Source organism: Megascapheus bottae, unplaced genomic scaffold (genome assembly GCF_031878675.1).
Source record: "Megascapheus bottae isolate mThoBot1 unplaced genomic scaffold, mThoBot2.hap1 HAP1_SCAFFOLD_309, whole genome shotgun sequence".
Lineage (NCBI taxonomy): Eukaryota > Metazoa > Chordata > Mammalia > Rodentia > Geomyidae > Megascapheus > Megascapheus bottae.
In genome coordinates this window covers 30,875-46,721 of record NW_028327372.1, presented here as the reverse complement: position 1 = coordinate 46,721, position 15,847 = coordinate 30,875, and the positions used below count along the sequence as shown (strand labels likewise).

The 15,847-nt window shown below is 44.4% G+C and overlaps 1 pseudogene; it reads left to right on the top strand.

Moving 5' to 3' along the window:
* Window positions 1–15,847, top strand: part of LOC150040010 (piezo-type mechanosensitive ion channel component 2-like) — an 87,848-nt pseudogene that overhangs the window by 67,469 nt on the left and 4,532 nt on the right.

The following is a 15,847-nucleotide window of genomic DNA, read 5'->3' as shown; positions in this document are numbered from 1 at the left end:
CGTGCTCACTGTCCACTTCTATATCAGAAAGGCTGCTGTGTGTGCTGTTTCTGCAGACCAGGAATTAGTCTGATGGAACAAAGCAGATGGAATGCATTTTTGAAAATGGGGTATTTCTTTTCCTCTCTTGCTTGATGTTTTCTCTTGGGAGTTCTGAGGCATGTCTTGAGAGTTCAGGCTAGTCGTGGGGAGTATGCACGCTAAGATGAGTGCTCTGTGCCCATCCTCTCTCCTAACAGTGAACCTACACAGTGCACCATGCTGTACTCACGCCAGGGGACCACGGAAACCATCGAGGAAGTGGAGGTGGAGGAGGCGGAGGAGGAAGCCATGGGCTTAGAGCCTGAGCTCAGAGAAGCTGAGGAGGAGAAGCAGGAAGAAGAGGAGGAAGAGGAAGAGGAGGAAGAGGTGGAAGAGGAGGCGGAGGAGGAGGAACAGGAGGAAGAGGAAGAGGAGGAGGAAGAGGAGGAGGAGGTGGTGGTGGTGGAGTTTGATGCCGAGGCAGAGGAGGTTGGCCTCACTCCTGATGAAGAGTTGCCCCAGTTCTCCACAGACGATGGGGATGTGGAGGCCCCTCCCTCTTACGGCAAGGCTGTCAGCTTTAAGCACCTGTCCTTTGCCTCACAGGACGATTCTGGAGCCAAGAACCACATGGTGGTTAGCCCTGATGACAGCCGCACAGACAAGCTAGAATCCAGCATCTTACCACCCCTCACTCATGAGCTGACAGCCAGCGAGCTACTGCTCAACAAGTAAGACCAGGCAGCAGGCCCAGCTCTTTACACAAACACGTATCTTCTGACCTCATGAATGGCCCAGCTCAGCCCCAGTCATCAAGAGCTCACTAGCAACTCTAGGACTTCTTATTCTTTAGTACCTACATGACTGAGTCACAGTCACGAGTCACTGAGTCACGGCCTTGAAGCCGTGTTTCTAAGGAAGTCTAGAGAGGACTCTTGTGGTTCTTGCTTCTAATCTCATCAGGAGATTGAGATATGAGGATTGTGTTTGAAAGCCTGTCCAGGCAGAAAAGTCCATGAGACTCTTATTTCCAGTTTACCAGCCAAAAGCTAGCCTAGAGGTTTGGCTCAAGAGGTAGCCACCAAGTTTCAGTGAAAAAGCCAAGGGAGAATGGGAGGTCTTGAGTTCAAACCTGAGTATCGGCACACAAAGAGATCTAGACATCCTAATCTGGACATCTTAAATCCAAAATACTTTAAATGCCAAGCATACGAAGTAGATCAACTCATCCCATGAAACTTTTTTCATGCACAAAATTTGGTAAAATAATTTTGAAATTGCCTCCTGGCTATTCGAATACAATAATTAGGATACATAAACTTGATGTTTAGATTTGAGTTTCCAACCCAAAATGTTTCATTATGAAACTCAAATCTCTTAAATTTTGAAGAAGGGAAAAAAAAAAGATCTGAAATCTGGAACACTTTCCAGTCCCAAGCATTTCAACAAGGGATTCTCAAACTGGATAAAATTGACTAAAAAAAAAATAGTGGGAACTAGGAAGTCAGGGCAAAGACTGGGGCTGGGGGAATGCAACAAGAAGGGTCATGCTAAATGAAATACAGTCAGAGACAAAAGTCTGATGGTGTTCACTGTAACAGGATGTTCCATGATGATGAGCTGGAGGAATCAGAGAAATTCTATGTGGGCCAGCCCCGCTTCTTGCTGCTGTTCTATGCCATGTACAATACTCTGGTGGCCCGCTCGGAAATGTGTGCTACTTTGTGATCATCCTCAACCACATGGTGTCTGCCTCTGTGATCACTCTCCTGCTACCCATTCTCATCTTCCTCTGGGCCATGCTGTCTGTCCCCAGACCCAGCCGGAGGTTCTGGATGATGGCTATTGTCTACATCGAGGTAGGCCCGTCACCCACCCAGCCTTCTTTGACTCATGTCGTTTTCATCAGCAGTTACCTAGTGTTGATATTTATATACCTCCTCATAGTTCCCGTAGCATGTGGTGAATGATAGTGCTGTTTTGTTTCAAGGGGACAGCTTGAGTGAGATCAAATAATTGACTTGGAGTGTCTCAGTTGTGGAATGGTGGGACGTATTGATACCTGGTTGTGACCGGCACAGTAGTAATCACTGAGATAGTAGCTGTCTTTTGTAAACGAAGGCAGAGTGCTGGCACAAGCAAATACTCAACAATTAGACACTGCAATAACAAAAGACAAGAATATACTTTGAGAACTGGGTATTGATGCCTTATGATTGTAATCTTAGCAACTCAGGCTGTTGAGATCTGAGAACTGTGGTTCAAAGCCAGCCAAGGCTGGAAAGCTTGTAAGATAACCTGTCTCAAACTAACTGTAAGTGGAGCTGTGGCTCAAAGTGGTAGAGCACAAAAAGCTCATGAACAATGCCCAAGCCCCAGGACTGACATCAAAAAGAGAGAGAGAGACAGAGAGAGAGAGAGAGAACATACTTTGAAAATTGGGCTCATGTTCATGCTCATAATCCTATCCACTCAAAGAGTCTGAGATCTGAGGATGGAGATTCAAAGCCAGCCTGGGCAGATAAATCTGACTTTTATCTCCAGTGAACCAGCAAAAAGTGCCTGAAGTGGAAATGTAGCTCAAGTTGTAGAGTGCCTTGGGCAAGAGAACTAACAAAGAGCACTAGGCCCTGAGTTCAAGCCCCAAAACAGCACAAAAAATCATTTTGAAGATACTTTAGTACAACATACATATTTTCCTTACATCCCAATAGAAAATCGAATAAGCACACAAAAAATCCAAATGACAGAAAGGACACAGATAAGTACTTATTAGAGAGTACTTATTTGGCTAGAGCAACCTGTTTTTCTAGCCTGTCCTTTGAAATCCAGAGATGATTGTAAAGTCCCAAAAAGCCCAAGGGAATCCTTGCAGCCTCGTGCCAGGCTCCTGTGATGAGTAGTATGGGTAGGTCTGTGAAGAAGGCTGAGTTTCCATCCAGGCACCTAAGGATACTGTCAACAGCACTGCACGTGCGTCTTAAGGTACAGGACTTAGACGTCCAGTTTGAGCCTAGAGATTCCATAGGCTTACAAGTCATTCAACAGGCAATTAAAACAAGATATAAAGAGAATCATCTCACAAGTACTGTTTAAAGCATTGGAAATATGTACCTTCTTCCTGTAAAGAAAATAAAGGTTATAAAGACAAAGACATAGCTATTATTCTCATTGAAATATTAATCCAGCCTTACCAAAAATAGCCATTGTTTGAACATTCCCATTGTTATATCTCTTGGGATGTGATGAATCCATCATAAGTGATGGAAACCTCTCTGTTTTCTTACCCCTCTTTCTGTGAGGGATTTTTTTTCAGACCCCCTTCCTCACCTAAGGATGAGTAAGGGCGGTACCCATAGCATGAAAAGGAAGATAAGAACTGCTTATGCAGCATTCATCTCAAAACTAGAAATGTTCTTGGTGGAGTTGAGCTACCTACCTTCTGTCACATGGAAGGTGACATACATGGAAACCAAGTTGACATTAGAATATGAACCACATGCCAAAAAAAAAAACATAAGAACTGTCAGACTTAAGGAAATCAGTATGAAAGCTACTTCCTCAATATGAGATGACACTTGCCTAAACAGCAACACACAGTACATGATGGTCTCCCTGTGTCTACAACTTATGACACCTGTGACCATGAGACTCTGCTTTTGTTATGAGGTCTAGTGATACTGGTATTTCACATAATTGTAGGTATCCCCCCCATCAAAACGCTGAAATGCATATTTTCCTCTAGTTCTGTGTCCATGCTTCTCCTACATACCTATTCCTAAAGAATTTCCTTTGAATTTCTGTCATCCATATGTAGGTGGCAATTGTAGTCAAGTATTTCTTCCAATTTGGATTCTTCCCCTGGAATAAGAATGTGGAATTGTACAAGGATAAACCTTACCATCCCCCAAACATCATCGGAGTGGAAAAGAAGGAGGGCTACGTGCTTTACGACCTCATTCAGCTCCTGGCCCTGTTCTTTCATCGCTCCATCTTGAAGGTACTGGTTGCTAATGGTTCATCAGCTCATGGTGACGCCCCAGCCCTTGTGCTGGTTCCCTGGAAAGCTTGAACAATGGGATTTAGGATGGGGTTAAAGGGTCCATGGGTAGCCTCTGCTCATCTGCTCCTTAAATGACAGTTATATCTATGTAGTGCCCATTTCTCTAAATAGTTCATAAGGGAAACTGGTGTTGATCTGTATTTCAACCCTGGGTTGATCATAATTACTCCACATTTGTGGAAGCTTCCTAAGTACTGAGATCTTAGCCGACACACCAAACTCTACCTTGCTTCAGCTAGAAACTCAGGAAACACTCAGAAATGGATCACAAGGCCTCTCATCCCCATTACACCGCGTGCCTACTCCTAGTGTTACTGCTTCCATAGGGGTTCTCTTGTGAATCCATCCATGGTGGCTAAAGACCACAGCTGGTACAGCCAATTTGCTGTAGAGGGTGCTCTTCACCATGTGACTCCAGAAAGACCCCCGGCAGGGCAGAGCTAAGGAGTGGTGTGGGATCTTTCTTCTCACACACTGTCATAAACAAAGCTTTATTGTGCCATTCCATGTTAATGAAATTCAAATTATCCCATAGTATTTTTCTGTACTCATGTCCTCCTGTTACTTGAAAGTTAGCTTTTGATAAAGTGTTTTAAATGTATTTTATCAACTAGTGTATCAGTTCCGAGGATCCTTTTGGGCACAGGCTTGGAGTTTACACACACACACACACACACACACACACACACACACACACACACACATTGTCTTTTGGTGAACTGATCATTTTCTGACTTGATCTCCAACCACTTGGCCTCTTAAATATAAGTCATAAGAAGGACCAAGCCTGACAGATCTCCCAGTCAGAGGACAACCCCATTGGAGTACTTCATGCACAGGGCAAGGCTGTCCTACATGCTATAGCTTCATGCAGGCAGCCTTTGGCTCCAGGGAGATCCCCAGGCTCTCCGCCTCTTGTTCTGCCATTTTTCCTCTCTTCATCAGCTCCTCATTCCATTTCCATTAAGTAAACACCAGGCTCTTGCAGAGAGCATCATATTTGAGTAGGATATTTGCCTCATATTTGAGAATATTTGCTTTGTTCCTGAATCTCCCTGATGTGAGCCAGCGGTCACTTCTCACTGTGAGGCTGTAGGAGGGATAGGACCACTATGGGAAACAGGGGTGCTGGTGGATTTGGAGTGCAGGGGAATTCTCAGGGCTACCTCATTGCAACACTCCCAATGCTAGCTTTGAACACAAAGACGTGTTCTGGAAAACGCTTTTGTCCAAGCAATTATTTCATCTTTATTCCAGCTGCCAGAGCTTTCTTGATCTTCTCTATCAATCCATCAGACTGCTTGCTGCCAGCCCTCTCTCTTTTCCTGGGACCATCGTCCAGCTTCTGTACACTTCTCTCCCTTGGTTCACTGGGTTTAATACTGTACGACAGAATGCCAGCTCCCCCACTGGAAATGGTCACTTCCCTTGTCACTTTCTGTCTCCTCAGTGTCATGGCCTGTGGGATGAAGATGACATTGTTGATAGTGGCACAGACAAGGAGGAATCGGATGATGAGCTCTCTCTCAGACATGGCAGAAGAGACTCTTCAGATTCACTCAAGTCCATCAACCTCGCAGCGTCCGTGGAGTCTGTGCACGTGACATTCCCAGAGCAGCCTACGGCCTTCCGCAGAAAACGTTCCAGCAGCAACACCCAGATCTCCCCAGGATCCAGCTTCTCTTCAAATAGGTCCAAAAGAGGTATCTGCCACATGGCGTCAGGCTGAGCTCATCTTGCTGGAACCTGTGGGTCATAGGAAGTGACATTACTAATTAGCTGTTATCAAGAGATGGATATTGTAACACAAGTCTAAGTCTTGCCTCTGCTGGTATGGTTTCTTTGCTCTAAATATCTGACTCCTTGCAGGACTGACAACTTCAGAACATTGCTAGCGAGAAAATGTCAAACATATGATTTGTTCGGGATGCATAAATATTCTGCTGGAATGGTATTCAGAGAACTAAGTCCTTTGAAAAGTGGATTTTAATTTAGCCAGTGGGGGCTTTTCACAAAACTACCTAGTTAATTCCTAAATGACTTACTACTTGCTAAACAGCCAGTGTGATCAGAAAGTAGATTTGTTCCGGGCTCACGCCTGTAATCCTAACTACTCAGGAGGCTGAGATCTGATCAAACCGAAAACTGGAAGTGGTGCTTTGACTCAAGTGGTAGAGCCCTAGCCTTGAGCTGAAGAGCTCAAGAACAATGCCTAGGCCCAGAGTTCAAGCCCCATGACTGATGAAAAAGAAAAAAGAAAGAGAAAGTAGATTTGTCCTACAGTTGCTACTCTTAGAGTAACTGAGTAACTAGGCCTTCATATTTGTGGAAACTAGTATTTATTTGGAAATTGCCAAATGCTTGGGGATGTTTGTCCTCAGAACCTGCTTCTGAGGCAGACAGACACTGGCAGACCTCATTTTTGTCATTATACCCTTAGTGAAGTCGAGGCATGAAAACAGGGATGGGCCATAGGTTCTACCAGGACTGTTGAGCACATTCAAGGCTGTTCTTCCAGTGTGTCCCTAGAAAATCCTTGAGCAGCGATTTCAGAGCTAAACCCCAAAGATGTTGTTCAGTGACGCAGAGTTGAGAAGACAGCCTACTAGACACTAGTTCGTGAAGCCATCTGCCCAAGTGCCCTCCAACCATTAAGCATGTGGGCTCCACGGGCTGCCCCGATACTGTGAGTGACAGGTCTGACTCACCCCTCACCCAGCATCTTGTGATTTCTCTCCATTCTTTGTTGCTTTTAGGCAGTACAAGCACCCGGAATAGCAGCCAGAAAGGAAGCAGTGTTTTGAGCATTAAACAAAAAAGCAAAAGGGAACTTTACATGGAAAAACTTCAAGAGCATTTAATCAAAGCAAAGGCATTTACAATAAAGAAGTGAGTATACCAGAAGTTAGTCACAGAGCTGGGGAAGTGGCTTTACTGATTTTTTACAACCAGAGGTGAGATGTACCCCCAACCCACTTTCCAAGGCTCAGAATCCTCTTTTGTGCCACAAGCAAGGGAAGAGATGTACAGTATCATCTTCAGAGATCATACCTGTCTTGGCAAAAAAAAAAATCCTATCTGCCCTCCTATAAGGATCTGTCTCCAGAAAGATTATCCTGAGACTGAGAACAGAATGATCTATTGATCATAGGGGCTAATTATTCTCTCCTCATCCTCCTCCTCCTTCTGAAGCAAGTATGTGTTATTTTCTGACTTGCAGGACTGCAAATTTATGTACCCATCAGACAGTTCTTGTATGACCTCATTCACCCAGACTACAGCGCTGTGACTGACGTGTATGTGCTAATGTTCTTGGCTGACACTGTAGATTTCATCATCATTGTCTTTGGCTTTTGGGCCTTTGGGGTAAGTTTGAGCAAAGGCCTCTGAATGCCCATCATTTACTGGGCAGTACCACTCAGGCCTAAACCTCATGTCTCTTCCCAGAAACATTCGGCGGCTGCAGACATTACCTCTTCACTGTCGGAAGACCAGGTCCCTGGGCCATTTCTGGTAATGGTGCTCATTCAGTTTGGAACCATGGTGGTGGACCGAGCACTCTACCTCAGGAAGACTGTGCTAGGCAAGGTCATTTTCCAGGTCATCCTTGTGTTTGGGATCCACTTCTGGATGTTCTTCATCTTACCTAGTGTGACTGAGAGGTGAGATCTTTATGAGCAGAGACAGAAGGAAATGAGACGCAAAAGTTTGGGATCTCTTCTAAACTGAGTGCAAATCCACACTCCCTTTATTTATTTATTTATTAGTTATTTTTCAGATAAGCGCTCACATTTTTGCCCAGGACTAGCCTAGATCAAGATTATCCTGGGTCCTAGTGGTAGAGTACTTGCCCAGTATGCACAAAGCCCTGGGTTCTATTCCTCTGTATCACATCCATAGTAAAAGCAGGAAGTGGTGCTGTGGCTCAAGTGGTAGAGCCCTAACCTTGAGAAAGCTCAAGAACAGTGCCTAGGCCCTGAGTTCAAGTCCCAGGACTGTAAAAAAATTATCCTACCTCTGCTCCTTGCAGAGATGGAACAATAGGTGCTATGCCTAGACCCCAAATATAACTGCCAATCATGATTGCTTTTAATCTAGACTAAAGTAGTTACATCACTTGTGTTTTTATAAGTTATTAATAGATGCACTGAATAGCAATTGACTGTAATCATGGCTTTTGAAACTAACTGCACATTGGAAGTTCCATTATTTGATTCTCTTGCCCCACCTTTTATCTTCGGCACACTCTGCTGTGTATGAAGAATTCCTTAGAATTGCTTTAAGTGGCAAAAAATGAGATTTGTTGATTTTAAATTGCAACTTGTATCTCTTTGAAGCAGCAAAATATTCTCATGACTTTGTATATTTTTACATTTTAGGAAATTCAGCCAGAACCTAGTTGCCCAGCTTTGGTACTTTGTGAAGTGTGTTTACTTCGGGCTGTCAGCCTATCAAATCCGCTGTGGGTACCCGACACGAGTGCTGGGAAACTTTCTCACCAAGAGCTACAATTATGTCAACCTCTTCTTGTTTTAAGGGTGAGGAAGCTGTGTGTCACTATCACTGTTGGAGTGTAGGCTGACAGCTGTTTTCTGTATAGAAAGGAAGAAGGCAACTGCAGAAATGGCAGTCATGAAATGCCTTCTGAGTGTAATTGCCCCTCACCTGCCAAGAAAGCTATTCTAGGATCAACTACATGATATGATTTTCTATTTCAGTATCCTACTTAATTACTGTGAAAATACTTGGGGGTGAAAATGGGGTTATGGGCAGGCACTAGTTCATGCCTGTAATCCTGTCTAATCAGCAGACTGAAATAAGAGGATCACAGTTCCAAACCAGCCTGGACACAGAAGTTCTTGAGTCTTCAAGCCAATTAACTACCAAAATAAATAAATAAATAAACAAACAAACAAACAAATAAATAAATACATGCTGGAAGTGGAGCTGTGGGCTCAAGTGGCAGAGCATTAGTCTTGGGCAAAAATAGCTCAGGGACAGCGCCCAAATCAAGCTCCAGGAACAACAACAACAACAATAATAATAATAATACTAATGGCTGTGTGATCCTAAAATATTAATAAACTGAGCGCATAGACTAGACCATTAAAAACACTTTGGGAATTTGAAGAGGGATTTTTATCCCACCAAAAGCCACCTGAGCAGGGTGCAGTGATTCACATCTGTGATGCTAGCTACTCAGGAGGCTGAGATTTGAGGATCTCACTTCACAGCCAGCCTGGGCACTAAAAAGTCCATGAGACTCTTAACTCCAATTAATCTCCAGAAAACCGGAAGTGCCACTGTGGCTCAGGGGGTAGGGCAGTAGCCTTGTGCTGAAGAGCTAAGGGACAACCCAGGCCCAGAGTTCAAGCCCCATGACCAACCAAAAAAAAAAAAAACAAAACATCTGAATGCTATCAGCATGCTTTGCTGTGGGTAGTATGTTCTTCAGTGCCATGATTCAGTGCATCTTCTCTCCATCGCCCTGGATGTCAGTCACATTACCACATGAGACACATGAGACACATGAGACACCTAAGCACTGGCTATCCAGTCCAGAAGAGGAATGGGGGATATCCAGCTCTTGTGAACAACAACACATTGAGCATTCAGTTCTAGGTTGGGCCTAGGCCTAGTACATATGTCTTTTAGGAGCCAAAAGAGCCCAGGTGGGAATTTCTCAGTGATCAGAATTCTAGAACAGTCTCTAGTTCCCCAGGCTGGGAGAAGGTCTGTGCCCTTCTTAAATCTGAATCTTCCCCCATGCCTAGAGGAGCCTAGGCCAAGCTACAACATGCAAAGGAGGCTAAGACAGAGGCGACTGGTCCTCCCACAGAGCTTCCTCCTGCCCTCGCCTCCCAGTGGCATGTCCTATCCCCCCTGACATTTCCCTTTTGCCCTCATCTTCTCTTACCAGATGTATTGTCTTTACTACTACATCCATCAGGAAGTAACACATAGTTCAGTAACCCTATGGCCAACAGATAATCATAAACAAATAAATGTGAATGAAACTTATGTCATTAAAAATGGAACCCAGCCAGATGCTGGGGATCACACCTAGCTACTCAAGAAACTGAAAGCTGGAGATCATGGTTTGATTCTAGCCTGTGCAGAAAATCCATGAGACACACACACACCACACACCCCTGCATGCATGCATGCATGCATGCATGCATGCAAACAAATAGAAATAGTAATTGATTATATAATTACCAGAGAACATGATAAGAATGAAAAATACTAATGTACATATTGAGCTCATAATGCAAGTTTGATTTTCCTGGGAGAGTCACCTTGAGAGTTTGTCTTCAGCCGTTAGGTTTAAACAAAGGAAGTGCATGCATTCTTGAGGTGAGGTAGATAATGGGGCCACCACACAAAGACTTCTCTGACCAGAGGTGGTTTCTGGCAGGTTCCGCCTGGTTCCATTCCTGACTGAGCTGAGGGCAGTGATGGATTGGGTATGGACAGATACAACCTTGAGCCTCTCCAGCTGGATTTGTGTGGAGGACATCTATGCCCACATTTTCATCCTGAAGTGCTGGCGGGAATCAGAAAAGGTAAGAAGCCCATAAAAGTGCCTCCTTCTCATTTGTTTCACTTGTAAAGCAGATTGCTTACAAGGATCATATAGCTGGTGGGAGTTTTATGGCCAAATGAATGCAGGCAGAGGCAAAAATGGTCATGGCCTATAAATAATTGTGCATTGATTTGCAACTCACTGGAGTTGGAGGTTTTGATCTTACTTTTGCCGGTGTCAGCAATAGCATTCAAATATTTTCTGCCTCTGGGTGCAGTATACTAAAGTTATTGTCACAGTGCTCTCTGGGGCAGAGGCTATGGAGTGTGGAAGATGGCCGGAGCTCATGTTCACCTTCTTTCAGGACAGCTAGGGAATGAACCTCTTTATACAAAAGAAATTCAAGTGTAAGTATTTCTTTATTCCACTGTGTTAAATATTCAAATACAGATGAGATTTGTTGGATTTTTCAAAAGTTTAGGTAGCATATAAAGTAAGAACCTCTTGTGTAATAGCAATAAAAATACCCAGAATCACACCTGTAATCCTAGTTCTAAGCCAGCCTGAGCAGGAAAGACTGTGAGATTCTTAATCTCCAATAAACTACAATCAACAGAAAAGAAAGCCAAAAGTGGAGCTGTGGCTCACTTTAGTGAAAAAGTTAAGGGCCAGGTGTGGTGACCCAGGCCTGTAATCCTAGCTGCTCAGGAGGCTGAGATCTGAGGATCAAGATTAAAAGCCAGCCCAGGCACAGGAGGATATGAGACTCTTATCTCCAGTTAACCTCTAGAAAATGGGAAATGGGGCTTAGCTCAGGGTAGGTTGGTAGCCTTGAGCTGAAGAGCTCAGGGACATGAGCACCTAGGCCAAGTTCAAGCCCTATGACCCACCAAAAAAAAAGCTAAGGGACATCATGCAAGGTCTTGAGTTCAAGTCCCATTATTGGCATGCAAAAAACATTATTCTTTGGAACTGTCTCCCCCGATCTACATAAATTCTCTTGTGTACTTTGAGTTTCTGGTGCTTTTTTCACATTCCAGACATAGGCCCATCATGCTGCAGCCTCTGTGTTTATGAGGCTAGTAGAGCAAAAGAGATAGCACTAATGCAGGTGCTCGAAATTGTCTTGGCATGGTCTTACGTTAAGGGAGCAAAGGAACTGACATAATAACAGGATGCCTTGATCTACGTTTTGGGGGGGAGGGTTTGGGGGGGTGGAGGTTGGAAGCACTGGGATTTGAACTCAAGGCTTCCTTCTTGCTGAGTACTTGCTCTACCACTTAAGCCATATGCCTTAGCAGCCCTCTTTATGTTGATGTTTTGGTTTTTTTTTTTTGACAGAGTTTCACTTTATACCTGGGACAGCCAGAACTGCAGTCCCCAAGTTGCTAGAATGATAAAGAGTGAGCCATTGTACTCAACTTGGTTCATTTTTGTTGTTGCTGCTCTAACAGAAACCCTGAGACTGGGTGATTTTTAAAGAAAGGAAGGTTGTTTGGGTTCCCAGTTCTGGCTTCTACTAATGAATTCCCACTGATCCATGCATGACAGAAAATCAGGGAAACTGCCGGGCTTATGTTGAAGAAGAAAGAAATTAAGCTCCTATGATAGCAAGCCTGTTTTCCCAACAGACATCAATCCATTCACAAAGTCAAAATGCCTTGTAAAGCCTTCGTTACCCCTCAATACTGTCAGCTTAGAGATCAAGGCAGCACAAACTGTGTGTAAACCAGAACACAGGAGCGAAGAGCCACCATACCAAAGAGGCACTGAGAGTAGAAATCATTACATATGAGAAAAAAAATAATTTTTATTCTAAGGAGAATAGATGTTTTCAGCAACTTGAAATAATGGAAAGAATGCAAACTAGAATTGATTTGTGAGATAATCAACAAGCTAAACAGAAAAGAGAATTAAGACGAGTAATCAAAAGGTCCATAAAAAGAAAAGAAGATGGCAATTAAAGTCACTCTGTTACTAAATTGGCTGCTTCAAGGGTAGGTTGCTAAGATATGTACCAGCCACACAGATAGATATCATGGCAGCACTCGGCTCACTCTCAAGTGTTAGATCACTCACACCATAACAAAGCACCTGTGATATATCAGCTTAAAGAGAGGAAAGATTTGTGACTTGCTATCTTGACCACTTGTTCTTATTACTTTGGGCACTGGGCAGCACAGTTCGCCAAGGCAGGAGCCATGTAGCAAAGTCCTGTGTTCAGCACATGGTGACTGGGAAGTAGAAAGAGAAAAACATCAAAATCCCACAGTCCTCCACCAAGGTCTTCCCCCTAAGACCCAGCCCCTTCCAGGAGCAGGAAGAATTTAGCACACAGACCACCAAGGGGCATTCCAGATTCAAACAGAACTTCAGCCCTGGAAGTCATTTTTCCACAGATAAATGATCAGTTGTGTATCTCCGCTAACAACGCTTAGTTCAAAAACTGGTTTCTCTTTCAATGGTCATGTTCATTGGGAATCCATGGGAGACTTTTTCTTCTTTCAGGTCTGCCAGATGCCTAAGTTTCTTACATAAAATGATGTTGTAGTGTATGTGTATATACCAAGGATAATCTGTGTACTTTGTCATCCCTAGATTACTCATAAAGCCTAAGAATGCAAATGCTAAGCAAATACAGGGCTGACCGTATTGTTCGAGGAATAATGACAAGACAAAAAGTCTCTAATGACACAAATTCCCACTCAGGTGTTCCTTTTTGTATTTTTTGTACTGGTGCTTTGACTCAGGGGCCTGAGTTTGCTAGGCAGGTGTTTACTACTTGAACCACACTCCAATCCTCTTGTGCCTTTGCTATTTTTCGGTCGGGTCCTTACAACAGGGGCATGCAAGCATGCAAAGTTTTTGCCTGTGTTGGCTTCAATCACAATATTCTTCGAGTGGCTAAGATTACAGGTGTGAGCTGTTCCACTCAGTATATTTGATAGGTTGATTTCCTACAAACACAGTATAATACAGTTGATGAACAAGAACAATTTCCAGAAAGGCACACGCCCACTCATGCAGGCCACTTATTCCTGGGCAGATTCCACAATGATTTCCTTACAGCTGCTTCCCAGAGCGCTCCAGGAAGCTGGTGGGAAATGTAACAGAGCAGGGCTGCTGAACTGAGTTTCCCCACTGGCCTGTAGTAAAGAGCTAAGTGCCTAGGAAAGGGATGACTGAGTAGTTCAGAGAAGAAAATGGCAATCCCTTAGAAAAGTGGCCACCTGCCTGGAGATAGATCCAGAGTTCATCCTGAACCACCCAGGGAGCACAGCAGGGAGGAACAAGAGCTAGCTCCAGCGGCTATTGAGATAGCTGAGGACTAGGGCCCACTTTAGCAGAACAGACCACAGCTGTCCATGACAGAGATAAGACACATCTGCTTTGCTGGGGGCTTAAATCAAGTAGCAGAATGCTGGAACAAGTTCCAGTCCCAGTACCATCAGAGAGAAAGAGAGAGAGACAGAAAGAGAGAGAGAGAGGCAAAGACAGAAAAACAGAGAGAGAGAGAAAGTGAGACAGAGAAAAAGGAAGGAAATGAGACAGGGAGAGAGAAAGAGAGGAAGGAAGGGAGGGGGAGGGAGGTAGAAAGGGGAGAAAAGAATGAAGAAAGAAAAGAAAGAAAGGAAGGAAGGGCAAGAGAGACACATTTTTCTTGATCTCATAGATTCCTTCACAATGCAGAGTTATTATGGTGTACTGACAGGAGTGCCCTCAACTTGCTTCATTGACTGAATAGTGGAAAATCAAATCAGCTCATTTGTGTATACACACACACACACACAAACTCACACACCATATTTGATAGATATTAATCAACTAATTAATTTATCAGTTAATTCAATATTAAAATACTGAACTCTAGTTTTATTTGTGAAGCTCTAAATTAGAATATTAGAATTTGTGTGCATCTGTAATCTCAACTACTAAAGAGGAAGAGGTTGGAGGATCTTGGTGTCCGGCCAGCCCAGATAAAGTTAATTAAGAAAACAAAAACCAAAACTAAAAATAAAAGGTATCGGGGGACCAGGAGCATAGCCTAGTAGTAGTGTGCTTGTCTAGCATGCACAAAGCCCTGGGTTTGATTCTGTTATGGGGTCAAGAGGAGGGGATTCCACACCCCTCCAGGTGGGGATTCCACGTCCCACCAGAGTCCACCACACAGAGACAGTCTCATATAAAAAGGTGAATTTATTGGAGAAATAGATGGTGAACTGACCAGCCAGGGACACAGTGCAGACTCGGGAGCTGACACTGTGACCCTGAGCGGCTCTCACGCAGGGTTTTTAAGGGCAAAACCCATGTGGTGGAACCTGGCCACACAGGTGGCCAATGGGATAGTTACATACACAGAGGGACCATAGCCAGCTCCAGCCACACGCAGGTAGCCAATAGGGTTACAGCCCAGTGTTTGCATTTACCTATCACCTTAGTTGGAGTTGCAATTTGGGAAGGTCTCCACACAAAAGGGGCCCACCCCCACCCAAGCTGATATCCCTCCTCATGGGGGTGGGGAGAAGGTCAAGGTTGCCCCTCCCTAGAAGTGCAAAGGCGACTGGGCTGTACCAGATATCCCTCCTCATTGGGGGGGGGTGGGGAGGTCAAGGTGGCTGGGCTGTACCATTGTCGACCTTCCACAATGGGGCAGGGGAACTCTTAGGCATTCTGGGTGGCACCAGTCCCTGCTCCCCTCTACACTCCCTGCTCCCCTTAACAATTCCTCAATACCACATACACAGAAAAGGCCAGAAGTGGTGCTGTGGCTCACGTGGAAGAGCGCTAGCCTTGAGCAAAAAGTGTTCAAGAACAGTGCTCAGACCCTAAGTTCAAGCCCCAGGACTGGCAAAAAAAAAAAAAGTAGTGTGTGGATGGACAGAATATGTGTCTAGCAAGCACAAGTTCAGTCCGGGTACTGGAGGTGGAGGGACTCGGAGAGAACAAAGGAGAAAGTTTTCCGCAGGAATGCAGGGGTGGATCTGGAGCACTTTTGCGCCTAAGGAGCAGAGCTTCCCCTCTCACTGCCCACAGCACTTAGTGGAATCTTACTGCCTGCTTCAAATCCAGTGGAATGACCTCCTGCCTTATGGGTGCAGCGTGCAGACTCCTCCTCCTGCCCATCACACTCCTGCACTCCTCTCACTTCTCCACTCTTACCCAGGGGAACCCAGGCCCTCATACATCAGGAATTCAATTTTTGTGTATGTGTAGGTATTGGAGTTTGAATTGAGAGC